The sequence below is a fragment of the Vulpes vulpes genome, chromosome 15, assembly GCF_048418805.1.
Source record: "Vulpes vulpes isolate BD-2025 chromosome 15, VulVul3, whole genome shotgun sequence".
NCBI lineage: Eukaryota > Metazoa > Chordata > Mammalia > Carnivora > Canidae > Vulpes > Vulpes vulpes.
The window spans coordinates 84,329,943-84,351,030 of NC_132794.1; the positions used below are offsets into that span (position 1 = coordinate 84,329,943).

The 21,088-nt window shown below is 39.6% G+C and overlaps 1 protein-coding gene across 4 annotated transcripts in view; it reads right to left on the reverse strand.

Moving 5' to 3' along the window:
• The window catches only part of IDE (insulin degrading enzyme), a 127,265-nt gene that overhangs the window by 92,872 nt on the left and 13,305 nt on the right, over positions 1 to 21,088 (reverse strand). Inside the window, exon 1 of one of the 4 annotated variants that reach the window (XM_072739513.1) lies at positions 20,532 to 20,726. The exons of the other annotated variants lie outside the window; for them this stretch is intronic. The gene's annotated coding sequence lies outside the window, so the exon portion shown is untranslated. Of the gene's footprint in view, positions 1 to 20,531; positions 20,727 to 21,088 lie in introns of those variants that run through there. 4 annotated transcript variants of the gene reach the window in all.

The following is a 21,088-nucleotide window of genomic DNA, read 5'->3' on the forward strand; positions in this document are numbered from 1 at the left end:
TGGTATTTTTAACCTAAGTCAAAATCTTAGGAGCAATAAAACTACTTTCAATTTTACCAACATTATCATACATTGGAAGCTTCATAAGGCACAACATTGTCAGTGTTCAGCATTCTGATAAACTGGAGAGGGATTTAGCAATTATGGTATATTTTGCAATTCTGTTCAGAATTTAAAACTAATATAAAAGCTGGCAGAGTCATTACATGTTATCTAGTCCTTTGCAGTTCATGGACTGGCAGCACTCTTCCTGAGAGCTGGTTAACAATGTAAAATAATAAAAAACCACCAGAGACCCACTGGGCCAGAATCTGCATTGCATTTGAACAAGATCCCTAAGTGGGCTAGTACCCTCATCTTACTTATAGGGAAACTGAAGCTCAGGGAACTTAAATCACTTGCCCAAGATCATACAGTTACAATGAGTTACAATGAGAACTCAACTCTTAACTTTCAGTCCTGTGTCCACCCCAGGTCCCCCAAAACCAAAAGAACATTTAAGGAGGCCTATTAAGATGCAGACAATACGCCATGTACATTAGCTATAAAGATAGTATTCCAGAGCCCTCACTCTGAAGGAACTCAGACTAGTGAAGGGAAAACAGGTCATTACCTTTTTAAGCGTGGTGACAGAGTTGTTCCTGGGGCATTATGGGAATAATGAAACAGGGGCATCTAACTCTGTGTAGGAGGGGAGAGAGGGGAAAGAGGCAGTGGAAGCATGACAAATAAAAGGAAAGATACCTGAGCAAAGGACTGGTGATGAGAAAAAAAACAAAAACAAAACAGGAGGCATAAAGCAGAAAAACAAAAGCACCAGAACTCCCCCTGAAAGATCATGGATTTTATCGAGACATGTAAAGAACTAAACTGCAAAATCAGGTGTGCAAAATCAAATTCCCAAATAGGTCATTTTCAAATTCCCATACCAAGAGGAAATTTTTAATGCAAATCATCTTTTATTCAGATAACCTTTGACAGTCTTTTATCTCATATCTCTTTAAGTGTTTCACAGCCTATTTAACAGGAGACTGAGAAATTTTTTTTGCTCTCTACCCACCCCCGTAACCCCAGACATATTTAAAGGCAGACTTCATCTATTTCTAATTTCTAAATGCATGACCTATAAACCCAAACAGGTAAATGCCCTGCTAATAGCAAAATTAGAAATCAAAACCTCCCTTCTGTGGAATCCATCCACCCACTCCTAAAACTGGAGGTGGAAGCTGAGCTTGCCTATGGCACTCCTGGATGGGGAGGAGGCACCCAGAGAGAAAATGTCTGAAATCAGAATGACACCATAAACATCCTTTCTTCTTGGAAGAAGACAGAGGTTAAGACTGAATATCAAGGTAGTATTGGTAAGGGTTCAGTGGTATGAGCCCTAGAATGCTTCAGTGTAAGATCACATATTCTCAAATATTATTCATGTTACTTAATGTAAAAAAAAAAAATCACAACATGTCTCAGGGAAGCATAGGCCCATGGCTCTTCAGCTATACGGAACAGTATACCTCACTTTATATGCCAGCTAGATCATAAAGGTAGGTACAAACTAAAATCCTGTCAAATTAAATCTTAATTTCCGGGCAGCCCTCGTGGCGCAGCGGTTTGGCGCCGCCTGCAGCCTGGGGTGTGATCCTGGAGACCCGGGATCAAGTCCCACATCGAGCTCCCTGCATGGAGCCTGCTTTTCCCTCTCCCTGTGTCTCTGCCTCTCTTTCTCTGTGTGTCTATGAATAAATAAATAATAAAAAAAAAAATCTTTAAAAAAAAAATCTTAATTTCCTGTGATGAAATTTTTTTGCCTTTCTTTGTTCCAGGCAGAACGTCAGCTGTTCTAACTCTTTATCCTCTGGAAAGAAGTTTAAGATGAAAAAATGAACCTTAAACGAGTAAGGGTGGGATCCCTGGGTGGCGCAGCAGTTTGGCACCTGCCTTTGGCCCAGGGCACAATCCCGGAGACCCGGGATCGAATCCCACGTCAGGCTCCCGGTGCATGGGGCCTGCTTCTGTCTCTGCCTCCCTCTCTGTCTGTGACTATCATACATACATAAATAAATAAAAAATTAAAAAAAAAAAAGAGAAGTTCTGCGAGGGGAACCCGCGATCATTCTTAAACCACCGATACATTAATGACAAACTAAATTAGAGGATAAACTGATAATTTGAAGGTAGCTTTTAAAAGAAATAAAATAAAATAAAATAAAATAAATGAGTAAGGGTGATTGCAATTTAAAAGGACTCCTACTGGGACACCTGGGTGACTCAGCTCAAGGCGTGATGCTGCAGTCCCACATCAGGCTCCTCACAGGGAGTCTACATCTCCCTCTGCCTGTCTCTGCCTGTCTGTGTTTCTCATGAATAAATAAAATCTTATAAATAAATAAATAAATAAGAATGGATGGATGGATGAATGAATGAATGAATGAATGATGAATGGACTCCTACAGGAGTGGCTCAGTTGGTTAAGCATCTGACTTGATTTCAGCTCAGGTCATGATCTCAGAGTTGTGAGACCAAGCCCCCATTCAGTTGCTCATTCAGCGAGGAGTCAGCTTGAGATTCTCCCTCTCCCACCACCCCTCCCACTGCACATGAGTGAGTGTGTGTTGACACACTCTCTCTGAAATAAATGAAATTTAAATAAATAAAGGAATCCTACAGCAGCAGCATTTTGGAGATAGGTGCTTTTGCAAATTTTTAGTTCTGGTACATACATATCAATGGCTGATGTTCATTTCAAAAGTGACAAGCTTGGGATCCCTGGGTGGCACAGCGGTTTAGCGCCTGCCTTTGTCCCAGGGCGCGATCCTGGAGACCGGGGATCGAATCCCACGTTGGGCTCCCAGTGCATGGAACCTGCTTCTCCCTCTGCCTATGTCTCTGCCTCTCTCTCTCTCTGTGTGTGTGTGACTATCATAAATAAATTAAAAAACAAAAACAAAAACAAAAAAAAACAAAAGTGACAAGCTTAACATGGAACACTTTATAGGGGCTTTATGGAGGTTGAAGCAAATGAACAAGACCTCCATTTTTTACCTCTTGCCACACAGTTAGTTGACTACAGGTTTCTTACAGTTGTAGTTTGGGGACTGAGGGTGTTTCACACCTTCTTCTTTCTTCCACAGGGAGTCTTCAGGCTTTTAGAAAATTTAAGATGCCATGTACAAAACCATTACTAACAATTACTCTCATATACTTTATAAACTGCCCATTTAATTTTCCCATTCTCCCTAAGTGACAGGTCACAGCAGCTGCTGATGACCATTCTCCTCAACCCCAGAAGAGGAAACAAAAGCTCAGTGATTAAATGACCTCCCCCAAGGGCATTTACACAATTGATTTGTGGCAGAGCTGGAACTATAGAGAAAGAGGAAGCGTGGGAAGGGGAGGGGCAGAAGGTGATACTTAAGGAAATTATAAATGGCTTTTTCCTCAGCTCACAGTTACCACCCCCACAGCCATTCCCTGACCCCATTCCCCTCCCTTACAATCCCAAACAAAGAAACAAAAATTAAAACAGGTCGAAATAAATGCTCCAAGGAGAGTTTTCAGTTCTTTTACTCCCCTCTCCCCACAGAAAACAGAGATAGGTAGTGGAGGGAGCCTGGAAGAATGCTTTTAATCTGTCAGAGATTAGAATCTCCCTGCACTGAGAATCATTATCTCATGATACTTGATACATGATAATAAAAATTAAAAAGGAAAACATATGGCAGGATTAAATGGATAGCACGTTTAAAGAGAGAAGAGTGTGTACAATTGTCCTGTGTGTGAAAGGGAATATGATAATTACTACAGTAGACATGATAGGACTATATGGCTAATTTTAATTTTTCAGAAGCAAACATTAAGCCACAGGAAAAGAAGAAAAGGAGAAAAATCACAATCATCTAGGTAGATGCAGAAAAAAATAAGTAAATTCAACAATCTATCTTTTTTAAAAACTACAAACTAGAAATGGAAGAAAATTCCTTTATCTGAAAAATATCCACAAAAACTACAGCAATTATCATACTCAATGGTAAAATGCAGACATCTGCAACCCCCTTCCCCACAAACAAGACATCACTATCCTCTCTTCTATTCAACAAGGGACTGATGATTCTGACAAGTCCAATAATGCAAGGAAAAAAAAAAAACACATCAAGATGAGAACAGAGAAAGGCAACTAACATCATTCATGGGTGACATGACTGTGTATGAAGTTCAGAGCAAGTCTGCCCAAAATATATCACTTTGGCATGTAGACTATTTTGAGTTGAAGGCAATCAAGACCTTGCAGGCTCAAGAGAAATTATGACCCCTCTCATAACTACCCAAAAGAATCTAAATTGGGGGTCTCTCTCAGAAGTTTTCACCAAAGATAAATTTTATCTGAGTGACTCATGTGTATGGGGGCAGGGGGACAGGTGGGTAAACATCTAGTTATCAAATATCTGTTCTTCTTACTGAGCTATGAACTGCCCTCCTCTTTGAGGCTCCAGGCCCCATCTCACTCTTTAGCTCAGGACAGCATATATACCTCATTTTACCTTTCTGTCTCTGAATCTCTCATTAGGTATGATTCCTATACATACAAAATTAAATTTTATTTTCTTCTGTTAGTCTGTCTCATGTCAATTTAATTCTTAGACCAGCCAGAAGAACCTTTGAAGGACAAGAGAAAATTTTTCCTCCCTAGCATGTACATAGAAAACCCCAAGAATCTCTGACAACTTCCATTTTTGGATAGGATAGTAATAATTCATGGCAACCAGATTCAGCTTCAATAAATAGAAAAGGCCATGATAAACTAGAAAATCATATTTTCAAAGATGTTGGAGAGCTGTGGAAGAAATGAGGGTTGGGTGAACTGCAAATTCAAGAGATGGGAGAGCCCTCTGGGGTAGCTGATGATCATCACCTGTCTTCTTCTCTAGGGGTATTTGCTGATTTTGAAAGCAGACTGAAGATCACAACATTTGGCCTAAGAAGGGCTCTACTCAAGAAAGATAAATAATAGAGGCTTCGGTGGGTGCATGAGTTTGGTGTGACAGATTAAAGGCTCAAGATGCCCCAAATGCATGGTTGATTTTGTCACAAATTTTCTAAGCTATCACTACATACCCACCAGAATGGCAAAAATGAAAAAGATGGAACATATTAAGTGACAGAGAACTTAGAGAGTAACCCAAACTCTCATACACTGCTGGTGGGAATGCAAATTGGTACAACCATTGTTTAAAAACTGGCAGCCTAAAAAAAAAAAAAAAAAAAAAAAACTGGCAGCCTAACATGCACATGAGAAAATGCTCTGCATCACTTGCCATCAGGGAAATACAAATCAAAACCACAATGAGATACCACCTCACACCAGTGAGAATGGGGAAAATTAACCAGGCAGGAAACCACAAATGTTGGAAAGGATGCGGAGAAAAGGGAACCCTCTTACACTGTTGGTGGGAATGTGAACTGGTGTAGCCACTCTGGAAAACTGTGTGGAGGTTCCTCAAAGAGTTAAAAATAGACCTGCCCTACGACCCAGCAATTGCACTGTTGGGGATTTGCCCCAAAGATACAGATGCAATGAAACACCGGGACACCTGCACCCCAATGTTTATAGCAGCAATGTCCACAATAGCCAAACTGTGGAAGGAGCCTCGGTGTCCATCGAAAGATGAATGGATAAAGAAGATGTGGTTTATGTATACAATGGAATATTACTCAGCCATTAGAAATGACAAATACCCACCATTTGCTTCAACATGGATGGAACTGGAGGGAATTATGCTGAGTGAAATAAATCAATCGGAGAAGGACAAACATTATATGTTCTCATTCATTTGGGGAATATAAATAATAGTGAAAGGGAATAGAAGGGAAGGGAGAAGAAATGTGTGGGAAATTTCAGAAAGGGAGACAGAACATAAAGACTCCTAACTCTGGGAAACGAACTAGGGGTGGTGGAAGGGGAGGAGGGTGGGGGGTGGGGGTGAATGGGTGACGGGCACTGAGGGGGGCACTTGACCGGATGAGCACTGGGTGTTATTCTGTATGTTGGTAAATTGAACACCAATAAAAAATAAATTTATTAAAAAAAAAAAAGAGGACGCTAGATTGCAGTCCTCAAAAGGCAATGTCTCGGGCTCATGAACTCATCCTCAGTCTGACAAGACTTTCCTTGCAAGCTGATTGTTACCATAGTCTCTCATGCTTTTAGATGTCATTAGTTTCATTTCCGGATTGGAAGTACTCTGCTGAAACAATTTCTTAATCTGATAAATGCTAATAAACTGATATATACCATGCAAAAAATAAAAAAATAAAAAAATAAAAAATAAAAAAATAAAAACTGGCAGCCTTAGGGGTACCTGGGTGGTGTAGCTAGTTAATAAGCATCTGACTCTTGCTTTCAGCTCACGTCTAATCTTGGGGTTGTGAGATCGAGCCATGTGTCGGACTTCATATTCATTGGGCTCCACACTCAGCACAGAGTCAGCCTGGGTTTTTCTCACCCTCTCCCTTTGCTCCTCCCCCTGCAGGCACACTCTCTAAAAGAAATAAAAATCTGGGATGCCTGGGTGGCTCAGTGGTAGAGCCTTTGGCTCAGGTCATGATCCTGGAGTCCTGAGATTAAGTCCCACGTTGGGCTTCCCTCGAGGAGCCTGCTTCTCCATCTGCCTATGTCTCTGCCTCTCATGAATAAATAAATAAAATCTTTAATAAATAAATAAATAAAAACCTTTCTAAAAAGGCAGTCTAAAGCTGACAATATGACACAATTTATATATTAAATAGATACCTGAAATGCACTTGTAATATTCATAGCAATACTATTCATAATAGCCAAAATTAGAAATGATCAAATGTCCATTAACAGTGAAAAGAAAAACTAAGAGTCACACAACAAAATAGTATACAACAGTGAAAATGAAAAGCACGATAAGGATGAATCTCACTAACATAAAGTTGAGTGAAAGAAACTTTCTGCAAATACTAAATACTGCATCCTCCCATTTATGTAAAGTGCAAGAAGTAAAATCAAGCTATAAGCCTTTTGTCAAGATACTGTTTCCCTTGGGGGCAAGGAGTGGCGATTAGAAGGAAGTATGAGGGAGTCTTCTGAGACTGATCACATGCCAGTTATACAGATAGGTTCAGTTTGTGAAAATTCAGCAACCTGAACACTTATATTTCAATTAAAAGTTTTTTTTTAAATAGTTTTTAAAAATATCAAACAAAATAAAGGAGGAAGGAGATACATGAATTACCCAAGGCTATAATTATCATGCACAAAAAGTCAGCTTGGAAATGGTGCCATATGGAAACTAAGAAGTAGCTGTCCAAATCAAACAAGTGCTAAACTAGGAAGACTCACTAAGAAACAATGGTCCAATTAACATGATAACTATCTAACCCTTCTCGGGTGTGTCCTGAGACAATTATTTCTGTTGATGTCATCTTGGCCACAATAAATAGGAGGCCCATATAAGTAAAGCATGAGTCAATTTAACTAAGTCAATAATAAAGTCTGATGCTAAATATTCTAACTCAAGTCTTTACATACCAAGTATGATATGAAAATTAGCTTTGGAGTAATTACATACTTTAGACCCCAGTTAAGATTTAAAAATAAAACTTGATACTCCTGGGGGATCCCTGGGTGGCTCAGCAGTTAAGCATCTGCCTTTGGCTCAGGGAGTAATCCTGGAGTCCCGGGATCAAGTCCCACATGAGGCTCCCTGCATGGAGCCTGCTTCTCCCTCTGCCTGTGTCTCTGCCTCTCTCCCTCTCTCTCTCCCTCCCTCTCTCTCTCTCTCTGTGCCTCTCATGAATAAATAAATAAAATCTTAAAAAAAAAAAAAACTTGATATTCCCAGCCAGCAACCAAGAGTGACAAGCAATAAATGTAATCCAAATAAAAGCAAAATGATCAAACTTTAAATTCTCCCTTCAATAATTTTCAACATTTATATCAAACAACTTTCTTTTTTAAGATTTTATTTATTTATTCATAGAGACACACAGAGAGAGAGGCAGAGACACAGGCAGAGGGAGAAGCAGGCTCCATGCAGAGAGCCCGACGTGGGACTCAATCCAGGGTCTCCAGGATTACGCCCTGGGCTGCAGGCAGCGCTAAACCGCTGCGCCACTTGGACTGCCCTATATCAAACAACTTTTAACCCTGAACTAGATCAGTTATTTTAAAACAAAGCAGAAAGTGGGATTCCTGGGTGGCTCAGCAGTTGAGGGTCTGCCTTCAGCTCAGGGCGTGATCCTGGTCTGGGGATCGAGTCCCACATTGGGCTCCCTGTGAAGAGCCTGCTTCTCTCTCTGCCTGTCTCTGCCTCTCTCTCTGTCTCTCATAAATAAATAAATAAAAGCTTTAAAAATAATAATAAAAATAAAACAAAGCAGAAAGAATACTATATAAAGTTAAAATTTCTTGGAGTGCCTGGGTAGCTCAGTGGGTTCAAAATTGGACTCTTGGTTTCAGCCCAGGTCATGATGATCTCATGGGTCATTGGAGCCCAACTTGGGCTCCAAGCTCAGCAGGCAGTCTGCTTGAAGATTCTCTCCCTCTGCCCTTCCCCTCATTCACACACACACATGTGCACTCTGTCAAACAAATCTTAAAAAGTTAAAATTTCTTCAAACTTAGAACTACTTTTATACATGGGTCATCCTCCTCATAGATGCTCTGTGATCCCAGAACAGCAAGGACAGCTCTAAGATCACTGTCATGGTCTCCAAAGGTTAACTCAAAACACAAGCTAGAAAGATTTTAAACTGTAATTCTCTCAAGGCAGTCCTTCAAGACAAGCAAACCATAAACACTCATTCTGCACGGAGGGGTATACCTTCGCTTGAGGGCTGAGTTCTACCCATATGTACCCCATGGTTCTGACAGAAAAAGAATCTTGCCCTCTTCAGATAATGCTACATCAGGACATTACCCTGAAATGATTTTCCATGCCAGCACTGACCCACTGACCACTTCCAGCCAATGTTTGGTAATTATATACCTCACCAAACAACCTCTTTACTACTCAGGTCTTGGGTACTAGTAAACTCTTCCGGTCAAATTGGGCTTTTGGGCCTCATCTAGTTTTGCCAATTGGGAGTGTCACATGAAGGGGCATCTGGGTGGCTCAGTCAGTTAACGTCTGACTCTTTGGTTTTGGCTCCAAGTCATGATCTCATAGGTCATGAGATCAAGCCCCATGTCAGGCTCTGGGCTCAGAGGGGAGTCTGCTTGAAGGATTCTCTCCCTCTGCCCCTCCTCCCACTCATTCATTTTCTCTAAAATAAATATATAAATCTTTAGGGGCACCTGGATATCTCAGTCAGCTAAGCAGTTGCCTTCGGCTCAGGTCATAATCCTGGGGTCCTAGGATCGAGCCATATCAGGCTCCATGCTCAGCAGGGAATCTCTTAAGATTCTCCCTCCCTCTATCCCTCCTCCACCCTGTACCCTCTCTCTCTTTCTCTCAAATAATAAACAATCTTTTTTAAAAGTCATGTGAAGTGTTCATATGAGCCTGTTGAACTTGACAGAGATAACTAAAATTACATCAGACCTGAGCAGCCTTTATGGCATGTCTCCTATAAAATAGATACAAAACAAAACAAACTTCATCAAGACACAGTGTCTGGTACATAGTAAGCACTCACAAATGGTAACCCTATATTATAACCATCATTATTATGATCTCTCAGGGGTGATATGAAAATAGACCAGCCTCAGTAACTACCATGTTATTACCAGCATTATATACTCATGCAAATTCCAGTTGCACACTGTCATCTCTAGAGGTCAAAAATATTCACTGGACAGGCTGGTCACAGAATGGTACTTCATAAGACTTATCAGAAAAGCAGGTAAATAATGATCCCTTTATAACTGCTATAGGCAAGCCACTGCTTATGCCAGTGGCTTTCAGCAGGTGACAATTTTGTGGGACATTTGGCAATGTGTCACAACTAAATTGTCACAACTAAAGGGTAAAATGTAACAGGCCAGGGATGCTGCTAAGAATGCTACAATCCATAGGACAGTCCCCACAACAAAGAATTATCCAGCCCAAAATGTCAATAGGGTCAAGGGAGGAAGACACTAGTGTATAATTCTGACTTAAGCATCTAAAAATAATGGATGAAAACCACTGCAACCAATTCAATCCATTTAAAATTAGGAGACAGCTTCATCAAAACAAAGAAAGCTGGGGTGCCTGGGCGGCTAAGTCAGTGTATGACTCTCGATTCTGGCTCAGGTCATGATCTCAGGGTACTGGGATTGAGCCCACCTCAGGCTCTGTGCTCAGTGGGAGTCTGCTTGAGGATTCTCTCTTCCTCTCCCTTTGCCCCTCTCCCAACTCTCTCACTCTCTCTCTAAATAATAAATTATTTAAAAACACACAAAAGAAAGCTATCTGTACTAAACTCCCATCTATTGATTTATTTATTTTAAAAATATTAAGCCAGAAAAGGATTAAAGGATTAAAGGAAGACTGGAGAAAAACTGATAATGAAGGAGAGAAGGGACAAGTTTGCAGAAACTGAATAAGCAATCAAGTACAAAAGTAAAGGGATCTACCTTGAAAAAGGAACATAGCCATGGCTTGAGACAGACTCTTCCTGAATGCTCAGTTAGCATTTTACACAGCACAAACTCTTTATAGAAATTATACTCTCAGGTACCTGGATGGCTCAGTCAGTTGAGCTCTACCTTAAGTTCAGGTTACAATCCAGGGACCTGGATCCCAAGCTTCCTGCAGAGCAGGGAGCTTGTTTCTCCCTCTTCCCCGAAACTCTCCCTGCTTGTACAGTTTCTTTCTCTCTGTTAAAAAAATAAAATCCCAATTAAAAAAAAAAAAAAAAAACTTTCAAGGAACCCCTTAGATAGATCCTATTCCCATTTCTCCTAGATGAGGAAATCAAACCTCGTAAAAGTAATTTGGGTATGGCCATACACAGGCATTAAAGAACTAGGATTCAAACCCAAGGCTTTAGACACCAAAGTATCACACCCTTAACCACTTCTACCAAGTCAAACAAACTGTACTTTTTTTTTTTTAACCTCTGAAAGGATTCTCACAGAAATGCTGAGCATGGTTATCTATGGGCAGTAGACCATAAGTGATCTTTATTTTTTGTACTTCTCATAACAGAATAGAAAGAATTCTTGAAAAGATAAAACTTAAGGACCTTAAACACGCTAGGCTCTGTGTACTAAGTATATAAGTCCAAGGTGAACTTTCTGTTGTTACTTAGATCAGCTACATCACGATATAACAGGGCTAATTAATAAAGAAAAAATGTGAAACCCCATTTCTATTCATTATTGTTGTTGATTTGGTTCCCTTAAGAAACTAGTTGTTTGTCTCACAACTAGCACAATTTCCAAAAGAATTGTTTAAACAGTTTGTGATGGGAGGTGAAGATTTTCAGCAGATAATGGAACAGAACCCATAGTCTAATTCCAGAACCTACTTCTCACTTAATTGCTGACCTAATGTGGTTTGGCCCAATGCTATTATCAATTTTAGGCTTCATTTTCTTCCTACCCAAAGGATAAGAACTTCAGGTAATTTATTTTTATTTTTATTTATTTGAGAGAGTAAGCGAGAGAGCATGAACAGGGTGAGAGGTAGAAGGAGAAATAGACGCCTCACGGAGTAGGGAGCCTAATACAGGCTTGATCTCAGGACTCCAGGATCATGACCTGAGCTGAAGGCAGCCACTTAACCAACTGAGCTACCCAGGTGCCCCAGAATTCAGGTAATTTAGTAAGTAACAGCATAGAGTCTGATCTTCCCTCTCCCTTTGCCTCTCTCCCAGATTGTGCTCGCTCTCACTCACTCTCTCTCAAATAAAATCTTAAAAAAAATGTACAGACAAGATCTACTGACGGATGCTAAAAAGTTTGAGGTAAAAAACGTTTGCATAGTCCCAAAGTATCTCCCCCAAGATATTTACCAACTACAAAGGTAAAGACAGTATTTTCTTATTCTTGATAATTATACTATGATTGATATACAGGGTAAGCATATTGGTTTTGCAACTTTTTTGTAAGGCTAAATTAGTTCAAAATTTTAAATTTTTTAAAAATTAAAAATATATCTGGATCCAGACCCTCTGCACCTACCCAAAACAACAACAGAGTCAATGAAGAAGGATGTCTACATTAGAGAATATGTTACAGCCAGGATTCTATGCTACTAGAAGGCCAAAGCTGAAAAAAAAAAATGAATGTTTGTCAAAGATTTTCTTAAAATATGGACATATAAGCACCTGTACATGCTACAACATGGATACACTTTGAAAACATTATCCCAAGCAAAAGACGACAGACAAAAGACTACATATTATATCCATTCTATTTACCTGAAATACCCAGAATACACAAATCCAGAGAAACAGAAAGTAGATTAATGATTGCCAGGGGCTTGAAGAAGAGGAAAATAGGAAGTTAATGCTAAAGGTTATGAGTTTTCTTTTTAGGGTGATGAAAATGCTTAAAATTGACTGTAGTGATAGCTGCAATTCACAACTCTGTGGATATACTAAAACCACTGAATGGTGTACTTTATTTTTTGTGACCCCACCCCACCCTGAATGGTATACTTTAAGAGGATGAATTTTCAGTATCAATAAAGCTGTTATAAATTATACATATATAAAACATGTATTACATACATTACTAAAACCCTTAATTTATTCATTGCCCTAATAGTCACAGAGATGTATTCTATTTTGCAGAGCCATGAAAATGTTAATACCAATCTGGCTGGCTGATTTTAAGTTATCATTATCCTTAATGAATAATAAATATCCATTTTACTTTTTAAAAAAGTCTATTGTTATACCCATATATCTGAGTGGCCAGTCTTAACTATTCAACTTCTAGGAAAGGTGTCTTCCCAGCCTGAGGGTTCCCATCTGCCTTATTTATAGGACCTGATCCACCAGATGCTAAAGTAGTCATCTTGCTTCTTGGTCTTCCTTGCCCTGTTCAACTCATCATCTTCTTGATGTACTGTTCACTAATTTGTTCTCCTTTCCTGCTCTCTTCTTGCTAGGCATCTCTAGAGACACCTCAAAGATGGGAGAAGTGACCTGCTACTTCTTTCACACATGTCCACCTAGCCCAGGCTGATAGCTCTACCTACTTTCCTAGAAGCAAACTTAACATGCTTTTACACCTACCCACTCTTGTTCCATCCTCTCATCACCTAGGATCCAGAAGAAAAGCATAAGGAAATAGCAGAACTGTCTGAATTAATCCTTTTAAGAGCTGTGGGATTTTTCATTTCTCTATTAACCACGTACAGTTGCTATAAGGATCAAATAATGTAAGGTGATAATTCTTAAGAAACCATAAACAAGGCAGGGGGGTAGCATGATCACACAATCATTTCTGAATCTTCACAGCAACACACATATAGAGAGTTTCATTTCAACTACAACCAAAACCTCTAGTAGTTTTTAGTCAAAAAACTAATAAGACTGATTTCCTCCAATCACTTTAAAGCAGGAGTCACAAATTTAAATGCTTATAAGGCCAAAAAAAGTAATGTAAATGAGCAAAGCAGTGAGGCAGAATTATGATGAGAAGGAATACTCACCCTTATCTGAAAGAAAGGAAATCTCAGCTCAGGCCAATTTCTGCCAGGTAGGAATGTGGGCCCAATGTCAATAGGTCTCCTTATTTTCCCTCGAGGAACTCCCAGGATTTTTAAGTGTTGATACACATTTAAAAGATAACAACTACAAAAATATCTGCATGCTACATCTCAGCCTACTAGTCCACAGAGATATCTGCTATATAGGTGCCCAGACTCTCTAAAATAAAAACAACACAGGGGTGCATGGGTGACTCTGTCAGTTGAGTGAGTGATTTCAGTTCAGCTCATGATCTCAGGGTCCTGAGATCAAGCCCTGCATTGGGCTCTGCACTCAACAAGGAGTCTGCTTCCCTCTCTCCCTCGCTCATGCTCACATGTACTCTCCCCTTCTCTAATAAATAAAATCTTTAAAACAACACAAAGTGAGAAGATACTGACATTTTAACACAAGGGAAGAAAAGGAACTACATACCAGTAGAAGCCAATGTTGCTCAGAATCAAAACTTATTAGCACTAATAGGGATTTTTAAGCTACTTAGTTTGATGTCTTATAAAAAGAGGCCCATGTAAAGTAACCCACTCAAGATAACAAAGCCAATCTGTGCCAAAGAGGGCTTTAACTCAGACCTTCTCATCACCAGACAGAGTGATTTTTCCAATAAAACACACTGGCTCTTGAGAGAACAGAATTATAAAGCAAATAAGACATTCTGTCACTGGATAGCAGTCTGGAGTAAAAACTCAGAAAGAGGGGTCAAGCTCAGATACCTTCCCAGAACAGACTCTGAGCTCAAGAATGTTACCCTGGGTTGCCTGGATGGCTCAGTTGGTTAAGCATTCAACTCTAGATTTCAGCTCACGTCTCGATCTCAGGATTGTGAGTTTAAGCCCCATGTTGGACTCCATATACATGTTGGGTATGGAGCCTATTAAAAAAAAAAAAAAGGAATGTTATCCTGATCAAATGATGTCTGATACTCCCAGCCTCCTCAGATGGTGGCTAATGATTTATAATATGGTAATTTGTATTGGCCATCAGCAGAGCACACAAAACCAGAGTAGCATGGGGGAAAAGGGAAGATGAGAATTTTGACCAGCTTGAGAAGGAAAAATAAAAAAGTGCTAATGTTTATTTTCATTTTAAATGTACTTCTTCCATAAAACCAAATCTTTAGGTGTAATTAAACAAAGGATAGGAGAAAAAAAGAAAGGCCATAGATTGTTTTTTTCTTTTTTTTTTTTTTTTTTTGGTCAAAGTCCTGCAAAAGGTCTCTTGGAAAGTTTGTTGCTTTAATCATTTACTAAATTATCTGTAAAATCATTTAATTCTCAAGTTTTTAGAATCCTAGAATTCTAGGGCTGGATGGCTTTATAGGAGCCATGCAGATCATCTCTCTCAATTGAGTAGACTTACTCTACAAAATGGGTACATTCACACTAAAACTCAGATCTAGGGGTGCCTGAGTGGTTCAGTTGGTTAAGCATTTGCCTTTGGCTCAGGTCATGATCCCAGAGTCCTGGGAGAAGGCCCCTCATCGGGCCCTCATATCAGGTACCCCATTCAGTGGGGAGTCTGCTTCTTTTGCCCCTCATCCTACTCATGTTCTCTCTCTCCCTCAAATAAAATATTTTTTAAAAATTAAAATAAAAAACTCAGATCTACACTTCTCTGTTTAGGAAATTATTAGAAGGAACCCTGGGTGGCGCAGCAGTTTAGCGCCTGCCTTTGGCCCAGGGCACGATCCTGGAGACCCGGGATCGAATCCCACATCGGGCTCCCGGTGCATGGAGCCTGCTTCTCCCTCTGCCTGTGTCTCTGCCTCTCTCTCTCTCTCTGTGTGACTATCATAAATAAAAAATTTAAAAAAAAATTAAAAAAAAAAGGAAATTATTAGAAGATCGTTTAAAAGCTATCTTCTTTTTTTTTTTTTTTATTAAAAGCTATCTTCTATATGCTTTCTCGAAGCTACTGGAGGACATGTTCCAAATACACCACATATCTCTTGAACGAAGGGGCAAATCAAGACAGAATAGGAGCTCCAGGAAACATCCATTACAGGAGAGAAGCAAACAAATTCCAGACAACCACATTGCAGTAGATCTGGAGCAAAACTAGTCCACACTGCAGCTGGAGGGCAAGTGTCTAGAAACAGTGTCTCTAAGGAAAAAACATGAAATCAATAGATCAGTTAATAGGCTTGATCACATGGGAAATTATACTAAAATGGTTGTGGAAGTGGGGAGAATCAGAAATAAGTAAACAGAAAATTAAGAAAATGATAAAACAAGATAAAACAAAAAGATAAAGAAAAAATATTATAATAAGATTATGCTATTTGGCTTGGCAGTGAATAATATAAAGTCATGTTAACACTAAATGAAACTGTATCTAAAAATCCGTGATATTACTATTTTGGTAAGATAGGGCAAGAAGGAAAGCTAAGAAAAGTTACATCTTTTCCTACCATAAAAACAAGTCAACGGATAATTTCTAAAATTAAGAAATCAAGAAATAACTGTAGAGCCAATTATTTGGAAATATTAAAATAAATTTCAAAATAAAGAGCTTAAAGAGTTGAATGTGGTTGCCTTCACAGAGCAAGAAGTAAAGGATGGAGTAAGGGTAGGAAACCTTCCTGCCTTCCGGCTCCAGATCTTGGGAGCGCTCTTCCCCTTGCCAGGTGCAGCTGGGTCACCGGGAGCTCCGTGCGCAGGAGGAAGGCAGTCAGCATGTGCTCCTCCTCTGCGTGGCTCATACGGCCGCCTTCCCCCCAGCGCAGCCTGGTTCCGGCCCCCAGGGTAGCTCTGGTGGGACAGCTGATGCCACCGAGCTGCTCCCTGTGGTCGGGGCCCACCCGGGCGCTTGGCTCCCCGCCCCTCCCCCACACTCTCCCACCAGCACGGGCAGTGCCGCGCCCCTCGCTTCCTGCGGCACCTGGCCCCTCACTCCCTCCCCTGGAGGCCAGGCCGTCCCTGCCTCCCCGTGTCTGCCGCTGCTGAGCCGACACTTGGTGGGACCACGCGACTGAGAGGCTGAGCGGTGGCTCTGAGTTCCATGGCTCCTGTCCTGGGATTGCCACTCGCCTCATTTCATTGCACCGGTGCATGGAGAGAAACGTTTGTCCTGTTGTCTGTAAACCAAGGAAGCCATCATTAAACTGTCTTATTTCTCCCAAAAAAAAAAAAAAAAAAGAGGTTATTTGGGTTATTTTGGTTATTTTGCTATAAAACTTTCAGTACTACCTGACTTTTAAAACTCTGCCTTGGGGGCAGCCCTGGTAGCTCAGCGGTTTAGCACCGCCTTCAGCCCAGGGTGGGATCCTGGAGACCCGGGATCAAGTCCCATGTCAGGCTCCCTGCATGGAGCCTGCTTCTCCCTCTGCCTGTGTCTCTGCCTCTCTCTCTCTCTCTCTCTCTCTCTCTCTCTCTATGTCTCTCATGCATAAATAAATAAAATCTTTTAAAAAAATAAATAAATAAATAAAACTCTGCCTTGGGATGTCTGGGTGGCTCAGCGGTTGAGCATCTGTCTTCAGCTCAGGGCATGATCTCGGGATCCAGGATCAAGTCCCACATCGGGCTCCTTGCAGGGAGCCTGCTTCTCCCTCTGCCGGTGTCTCTGCCCCCCTCTCTCTGGGTCTCTCATGAATAAATAAATAAAATCTTTAAAAAACACAACAATTCTGCCTTTATTACATTGATAAATACCAAAAATTAATTTTAAAAGTCAGGCACATATTAAATAGATTCATTTAAGTTTCCTTGAAGGGCAGGGTGTTTGATTTTTAGTGCATATATGATATGTTATTTGTTCTTCAAAAAAAAAATTAAAAAGTGCAAGTACTGAATTCAGAATTTCATTCGTTAAGAAAGTCAACTATGTATTAGATTGGCCCCACAGTCACTTTCCTTTTTTCTTTTTCCAAATTTTTATTTAAATTCTAGTTAGTTGGGGCACCTGGGGGGCTTGTGGGGTATCAGCCTGAGGATTCTCTCTCCTTTCCTTCTGCACCTCCTCCTGCTCATATGTGCTATCTCTCTGAAATAAATCTTTTAAAAACAAATATATGAATTCTAGTTAGTTAAAATATAGTATAATACTGGTTTTAGGAGAACTTAGCAATTCATCACTTACATACAATACTCAGTGCTCATCAAAACAAGTGTACTACTACTAATACCTATTACCCATCTAGCCCATCCCCCATCCACCTCCCTCCATCAACCCTCAGTTTGTTCTCTATCTTTAAGAGCCTCTATGGCTTTTTTTTTTTTTTTAAGATTTTATGTATTTATTCATGAGAGTCACCAAGAGGCAGACACAGGCAGAGGAAGAAGCAGGCTCCATGCAGGAACCCAATGTGGGACTCGACCCCGGAACTCCAGGATCATGCCCTGAACCACCCAGTCCTCCTTTCATCTTTTTTTCTTTTCTCCCTCCCATTTATTCATGTTTTGTCTCTTAAATTCTACTTCTAAGTAAAATCATATGGTATTTGTCTTTCTCTGACTTATGTCACTTAGTATAATACACTCTAGCTCTATCCACATCATTGCAAATGGCAAGATTTCATTCTTTTTGAAGGCTAATATTCCAGTGTGTATGTGTGTGTACACACTACATCTTCTTTATCCATTCTCAGTCGATGGGCGTTTGGGCTCTCTCTGTAGTTTGGCTGTTGTTGATAACGCTGCTATCAATATCATGGGGTGCATGTACCCCTTCAAATCTGTATTTTTCTTTTAGGTAAATATCTAGTACTGCAGTTGCTGGATTGCACTGTAGTTCTATTCTTAACTTTTTTGAAGAATTTCCACCCTGTTTTCCAGAGTGGCTGCACAGTTTGCATTCCATCAACAGTGTAAGGATTTTACCCTTTCTCTCCATCCTCATCAACATGTTTGCGTTGCTAATTTTAGCCATTCTGACAGGTGTGAGGGGTCATCTCATTGTGCTTTTGATTCATATTTTCCCGATGATGAGTGATATTGAGCATCTTTTCAGTTATCTGTTACCCATCTGATGTCTTCTTTGGAAAAATGTCTATTCATGTCTTCTGCCCATTTCTTAACTGGATTATCTGGTTTGGGGATGTTGAATTTGATAAGTTCTTTATAGATTTTGGATATTAACCCCTTATCAGATACGTCATTTGCATATATCTTTTCCCATTCCATAGGCTGCCTTTTAGTTTTGTTGATTGTTTCCTTTGCTGTGCAAAAGCTTTTTATCTTGATGAAGTCCTAGTAGTTCATTTCTGCCTTTGTTTCTCTTACCTTTGGAGACATATCTAGTACGAAGTTTTTGCAGCCAAAGCCAAAGAGGTTGCTGCTTGTGTTCTCCTCTAGGATTCTGACAGATTCCTATCTCACATTTAGGTCTTTCATCTATTTAGTTTATTTTTGTTTATGGTATAAGAAAGTGGCCCACTTTCATTCTTCTGCATGCAGCTGTCCAGTTTTCCCAATACCATTTGTTGGAAGAGTATTTTTTCCATTGGATATTCTTTCCTCCTCTGTTGAAGATTAGTGACCATAGAATTGAGGGTCCCTTTCTGGGTTTTCTATTCTGTTTCACTGACCATGTGCCATTACCATACTGTCTTGATGACTACAGATTTGTAATATAGCTTAAAGCCCGAATTGTGATGCCTCTAGCTTCGCTTTTCTTTTTCGGGTTGCTTTGACTACTCAGGGTCTTTACAAAGGTTAGGATGGTTTAATATTCGCAAATCAATCAACATGATGCACCACATCAACAAAACAAAGAATAAAAACTGTATGATCATCTCAGTCAATGGATGCAGAAAAAGCACATGACAAAAATTCAGCATCTGTGATAAAAACTCTCAACAAAGTAGACCTAGCAGAAACATACCTCAACATAATAAAGGCCATATGTGATGAAAAACCCACAGCTAATATATATACAATAGTGAAAATCTGAGAGCTTTTTCTCTAAGATCAGGAACAAAACTAGGATGTCCACTGTTACCTCTTTTACTCAACATAGTATTGGAAGTCCAAGCCACAGCAACACTAATAATGAAATAACAAAGAGTTACAATCCACAAACTCATTGTGAACCCCATGAAAATACCAATAGTATTTTTCACAGAACCAGAATAAATAATACTAAAATTTGTATGGAACCACAAAACACCCCAAACAGCCAAAGCAATCTTGAGAAAGAAAAACGAAGCTAGAGGTATCACAATTCCAGACCTTAAGATAAACTATAAAGCTGTAGTAATCAAAACAGTATGGTACTAGTACAAAAACAGACACATAGATCAATGGAACAGAACAAAGAGCCCTAAAAAAAAAAAAAAAAAAAAAAAAAAAAGAACAAAGAGCCCTGAAATAAACCCTCGCTTACAATGGTCAATTAATCTACAACAAAGGAGGCAAGAATATACAATGCAGAAAAGATGGTCTCTTCAACAAATGGTGTTGGAAAAACTAGAGCTACATGCAGAAGAATGAAAGTGGACCATTTTCTTACACCATACACAAAAATAAACTCAAAATGAGTTAAAAACCTAAATATGCAACCTGAAATCATAAAGCTCCTAGAAAACATAGGGAATAATCTCTTGAACATTGGCCTTACCCATGTTTTTCTAGCTATGTCTCCTCAAGCAAGGGAAACAAATGTAAAAAAAAACTATTGGGACTACCCCAAAATAAAAAGCCTTTGCAAAACAAAGAAAACCATCAACAAAACATAAGGCAACCTACTAAATGGGAGAAGATATTCACAAATGATATGTCCAATGAGTTAATACACAAAATATATAATGAAATTATACAACTCAACACCAAAAAAAAAACAAATAATCAATTTAAAAATGGGCATCTAAATAGACATTTTCCCAAAGGAGACATACAGATGAGAAGATTCTCAATATTACTAACCATTAGAGAAATGCAAATCAAACTGCAATGAGGGGGTGCCTGGTTGATCAGTCAGGCATCTGGCTCTTGATTTCAGCTCAGGTCATGCATGATCTCAGGGTTGTGAGACCAAGCTCTGAGTTGTGCTCTTCACTCAGAGGGGAGTCTGCTGGAGATATTCTCTCTTCCTCTCCCCCTCCCCATTTCTCTCTCCTTCTAATTAAAAAAAAAAAAAAAACCCACAATGAGATAACACCTCACATCTGTCAGAAAGGCTAGAATCAAAATGAAATAAAGTGTTGGTGAGGATGTAGAGAAAAAGGAACCCTCATGCACTGTTGTTGGGAATGTAAATTGGTGCGGCCACTGTGGAAAATATGAAGTTTCTCAAAAAATTAAAAATAGAAATACTGTATGATCCAGTAATTCCACTACTAGTTACCCAAAGAGAATAAAAAGATATACCCACTCCCCCACCACCAAAATAAGATAAAAGCACTCCCATGTTCATTATAGCATTATTTACAATAGCCAAGCTCTGAACACAACCAAAATGTACACTGATAGATGAATGGATA